This window comes from Zootoca vivipara, chromosome 15 (genome assembly GCF_963506605.1).
Source record: "Zootoca vivipara chromosome 15, rZooViv1.1, whole genome shotgun sequence".
NCBI lineage: Eukaryota > Metazoa > Chordata > Lepidosauria > Squamata > Lacertidae > Zootoca > Zootoca vivipara.
The window spans coordinates 9,048,949-9,054,465 of record NC_083290.1 but is presented as its reverse complement, the minus strand read 5'-3'; the positions used below and the strand labels follow the sequence as shown (position 1 = coordinate 9,054,465).

Genomic DNA, 5,517 nt, shown 5'->3' with positions numbered 1-5,517 from the left:
GCTGCCAAACTATGGCGAAAGGGTTTCCCAGATATATTCACATTCTGAGTAGTGACACAGGAAAGTTGGGTCTTATTCGGAGGAACTGTTTCCAGAAGCAGCTTTCCGCATCATCCGAAAGCGCTGACTCGTTGGCTCTCTCCCAGCCCTTGCATTAAGCTGGATTAGCCGCTGTCAGGCATCAATGTGGAAACATCGCAAAATGCTGAATAATGTATGTTTGCTCCTTGTCTGCGAAGCTCAAGCGTGGCTCTTTGTGTACCCTCTTGAAAAACACCTGGGTGCTTTGTTTTTCCTCAAATAGTCATTAAAAATATAAAATGCATCTCTCAGGCTGCTTAGCTACTTTGCAGTTTGTTTTTAAAGCCCAATTTTATCAGAATGCCATGTTTGTATCTTATGCTGATAGAACTCAATATCTCGTCCCCCTGCACTGAATGAATCTGACAATTATGGTTTCTCGTTTTTCTAATCTTCAATGCATTTTGCCCCGTTTGTGGTGTGTGTGGGTTTTTTTTAAGTCCACACAAAAATCCTCCAGAATTTCCCCTAATATGCCCATTTTTGAATGCAATGCTGCCTAATAGAAGAGCAGTGGAGGTAGAACACAGTCATTGTGGCAAGTAGCCACTGATAGCCTTATAATAGAATAATAGAACTGCAGAGTTGGAAGGTACCCCCAAGGGTCATCTAGTCCAACCCCCTGCAATGCAGGAATCTCAACGAAAGCGTCCTTGGCAGATGGCCATCCAAACTCTGCTTAAAATCCTCCAAGGAAGGAGAGTGCATCACTTTCCAAAGGAGTCCATTCCACTGTCGAACAGCTCCTATCGCCAGAAGGTTCTTCCCGGTGTTTGGTTGGAACCTCCTTTCTTGTAACTGGAAGCCCTGGGTTCGAGTCCTACCCTCCAGAGTCCTATCCTCCATGCATTTGTCTGATCCTCTTTTATAGGATTGTACCGCATATAGGATTGCACTGGCGGAGATTTAAAGCTCCGGTTTCTTCTGAAAGCTGCCCGTCACTATTCTCCATCGCAAAAACTGGATCTGGAGGCTGGCTTATGCTAATAATATTTCGGGAAAGAGTGGAGTTTGACGTTATTGTGTGGTGGGCATAGGCCACCACCTTGTGGCCAAATAAAAGAACAGGACACATTTTGGTTAGAAGATGATGCTTGCAAGCTCTCTGGTGCCAGTACCTGTGTTCGTTTCCAAGCGATCTGTTTATTTTATCTCAGGCTTCCTCAACCTCGGCCCTCCAGATGTTTTTGGCCAGTGGGCAGGGATTATGGAGATTGTTGTCTCAAAACATCTGGAGGGCCGAGGTTGAGGAAGCCTGTTTTATCTTGTGCTTCATTTGCACGAAGTTTGTGGGGCTGTTAGATGACGTTGGCTATTCATGGAGCATTATTATTTGTTTGCAGGGATGTTGTGCCTAGCAGATGTTAGCTGGTGCATTCCAGAAAGTTCTCCTGTCACTTTCCATATTATTGCATTTCCCATTGCATGTGCTTGAATTTAGTTGAAAAACGGGAGGAGGGGGGTGTCCTTCAATTGAGAATATTGTTGTTGTTGTTGTTTAGTCGTTTAGTCGTGTCCGACTCTTCATGACCCCATGGACCATAGCACGCCAGGCACTCCTGTCTTGCACTGCCTCCCGCAGTTTGGTCAAACTCATGTTCGTAGCTTCGAGAACACTGTCCAACCATCTCGTCCTCTGCCGTCCCCTTCTCCTAGTGCCCTCCATCTTTCCCAACATCAGGATCTGTTCCAGGGAGTCTTCTCATGAGGTGGCCAAAGTATTGGAGCCTCAGCTTCACGATCTGTCCTTCCAGTGAGCACCCAGGGTTGATCTCCTTCAGAATGGAGAGGTTTGATCTTCTTGCAGTCCATGGGACTCTCAAGAGTCTCCTCCAGCACCATAATTCAAAAGCATCAATTCTTCGGCGATCAGCCTTCTTTATGGTCCAGCTCTCACTTCCATACATCACTACTGGGAAAACCATAGCTTTAACTATACGGACCTTTGTAGGCAAGGTGATGTCTCTGCTTTTTAAGATGCTGTCTAGGTTTGTCATTGCTTCTCTCCCAAGAAGCAGGCATCTTTTAATTTCGTGACTGCTGTCACCATCTGCAGTGATCAATGAGCCCAAGAAAGTAAAATCTCTCACTACCTCCATTTCTTCCCCTTCTATTTGCCAGGAGGTGATGGGACCAGTGGCCATGATCTTGGTTTTTTTTATGTTGAGCTTCAGACCATATTTTGCGCTCTCCTCTTTCACCCTCATTAAAAGGTTCTTTAATTCCTTCTCACTTTCTGCCATCAAGGTCGATGAGAAAAATTGAGAATATATCTGGGTTAAATGCAGATTGGTCCCCCAATAGCAGATCAAGTTTTTTTGTTATTGTGCTTCCTCTTGTGCCCAGTAGATGGCAGAGTTGGCATTAAAATCCATGTGCTTTTTAATATTATTGCACTGAAACTTTTGACAGTCTTTTCTTTTACTCTATAACAATAGGTTTTTTTCTTCCTGTTTTGGTTTGGTTTTATTTCCTCTTTGCTCCCTTTCAAGATTTGGAGCAACACACAATTTTAAGGCTGCAGTCCTCTGCACATTTAACTGGGAGTATACCACACTCGATTCCACGGTGCTTACTTCGGAATAAGCATGTGTAGGGTCGCGCTGTGGTGTAAACCACGGAGCCTCGGGCTTGCCAATCGGAAGGTCGGCGGTTCGAATCCCGCGACGGGGTGAGCTCCCGTTGCTCGGTCCCTGCTTCAGCCAACTAGCAGTTCGAAAGCACGTCAAAGTGCAAGTAGATAAATAAGTACCGCTCCAGCAGGAAGGTAAACAGCGTTTCCATGTGCTGCTCTGGTTTCGCCAGAAGTGGCTTAATAATGCTGGCCACATGACCCTGAAAAACTGTCTGCGGACAAACATCAGCTCCCTCGGCCAGTAAAGTGAGATGAGCGCCGCAACCCCAGAGTTGTTTGCAACTGGACTTAACTGTCAGGGGTCCCTTTACCTTTACCTTTTTATGCCTCACTCGATTCCACGGTGCTTACTTTGGAGTAAGCATGTGTAGGATTGCACTGTAAAGAATGATGGGGAAGAAACTCGTTTGGTTTGCATTGCCACATTTACACACACTGGACTAATATGCAAACCAGAAGTCGGCTCTCCTCTGAAATTCACTTCTCAGAATTTTGCAGTTCTGTCCTCAAACTAAAGAGCGTGTGCAAAAATGTATCTCTCTGTGAGAAGTGCAAGGCGTGAACTTGGATCTGCACTCGTCACAGCTGCGGCTGAAGGTCTCAAATGCCAAAAATGACAATATGTTGTGGCATCAGTTTCGGCTGATGCATATTAGGAGCAATGTGCATGTAAATGCATACATGTGTTCATGTGAACAAAAAAATATGGAATCACATGCAGAAATTAGGCAGACTGAGTTTGAGATTGGAAAAATGAGAAACCAAAACTGAGAGATTCATCTCCCCCCCCCAATGTCATCAACTAGCCAATTGGAAGAGGGACAAAGAGGAGAGAAGGCACTAGAATATCATTCAAAAAGTTTATCCATGGCCTTGACCTAACAGCGATAGGTTAATCTATCAGTTTTGCTTCCTCTCCGATTCTAATCCCCCCCCAAAATCTTGAGTCTGATTTTCCACATCACTTTGTGATTATTATTTTTTAGGGTCCTCTTGGAAATTAATAAGCTTTATTGTGTGATTTTTCTCCAGAAGCAGTTTTGTCATGGTTTTCTGTGCTAATTTTTGCATACCCTAGCATATGCATTTTTGTAGACATTACTCAGCTAGCGAACTGCATTGCAAAACTCAGCTCTGTTTTGGAACGTTTTTTCCCTGTACACTTTTCCACAACAGACACCCTTTTGCAAGTAATTTCCCCAACCGTGATGCAATTTTGCATATTGCTTGCAGTGATGTTTTAATGTGCACTCTCTTTCAGTCTGTGCAAATTGTTTGGCTGGAGAACTGCATCAGAAAATTCGGGGGAATTTTCCTTTGGTCTGTGTATTTCAGGAAGTGCGAATTGGGCATGTTTGTATGAAACAATGGAGGCTGGTCCCAGAGGGCAAAGGGGGCACTGCCCCACCAACCTCAAGCATTGGACTGGGTGGCCCTTGTGGTCTCTTCCAACTCTACGATTCTATGATTCTAAGTCTGCTTCAAGCAGTCCTCACACCCATAAGATCCAGCCTAATTTTTCTACTTCTTAAACTGTTTTTCCTTGTATAATATCTTGAAAAATTCTAGACAACCTGAAAGTTTCCCACGTTGTTTGTTTGTTTGTTTAATTATTTCAAATCTAATAAAGGTTTTACCCCATGATGGGCTTTAGGGTTGTTATTATTATTATTATTATTATTATTATTATTATTATTATTATTTACTTTCAGCACGTAATCTAACTGTTCCCAAGGATGGGGTTATCGAAGGACAAGTGATTTGCTTAAAAAAACAAAAAACTATTGTATTTTTAGAAACTTCTCTTTCATCTTAGGCCAGGGTTCAAAAAAAGCCAAGAGGCTTTTTTCTTCTCCTCCTCCTTCCCTCTCCTGGAACCATGCTGGGTTGAAAGTGCTGCTGGATAAATCATCCCCTTCATGGGTTTGTTTGTTTTTCAATGAGGGGAGGAGGAGGAGGAGGGAAACTACCCTAACTTGGTTAAGTGATTTGCAAAGCCAAACAAACAGGCTATTGTATGGCAGAACCCAGCAAAACACACACAACCTCTTAGTATGGCAGCTGGGAGTGGGAAACGAGGTCTTTGGAAATCATATTCCCTTTTCGGCTTAATCTCCAGGTTTTTTAATCCCTCCCCACCACCCACATCCCATTGGAAAAGCACCAACATTGCTTCCTTGTCGTTATAAGAAGAGCCCTGCTTGATCGCATCAAAAGTCTCTCGGGTCCAGCATCCCAGCTGAATCACAGAATTGTAGGGTTGAAAAGGGACCATGAAGTTCATCTAGTCCAACCCCCTGCAATGCAGGAAACTTGCCCAATGTGGGACTTGAACCCACGACTCTGAGATTAAAAGTCTCATGCTCTACCGACTGAGCTATCCTGGGAAGCCCTCCTCAGCTGAATGTCCCCAGCCAATGGGTGTTATCTGAGGCAGGTTGTTTCTGATGCTGGAGCTCCCATTCCTAAATCTTCACCGTGATGCAGATCTGAGCCTGGGGACTCAGCTAAATTGGTAAAGAAAAAGTGTTTATATGCATTGTATATGCGATGTAATACTGTGACACCAGACAGCGCTGTGGAGTCCCGGGTTTCCCTGTATGAGTTTACGTGTTTAACGCTGAATCGCTTCTTTGACGTGTCTAGATCCAGCCTTGAGTGCATTTGGCCAGCTTTGTCTGCTTCACCAGCTACGGCTGTTCCTGTAGCCAGGGGTGGCCAACTCCCAAGAGACTGCGATCTACTCACAGAGTTAAAAACTGGCAGTGATCAGAGGGGAGAGTCGGTGGAAGAAGATTGGA

At 44.4% G+C, this 5,517-nt stretch overlaps 1 non-coding gene across 1 annotated transcript; it reads right to left on the bottom strand.

The window, feature by feature from the left end:
* Positions 1-5,030: 5,030 nt before the first annotated feature.
* TRNAK-UUU (transfer RNA lysine (anticodon UUU)) lies at positions 5,031-5,104 on the bottom strand. The gene has a single exon. It is a non-coding gene; the product is annotated as a tRNA-Lys (tRNA).
* Positions 5,105-5,517: the final 413 nt, after the last annotated feature.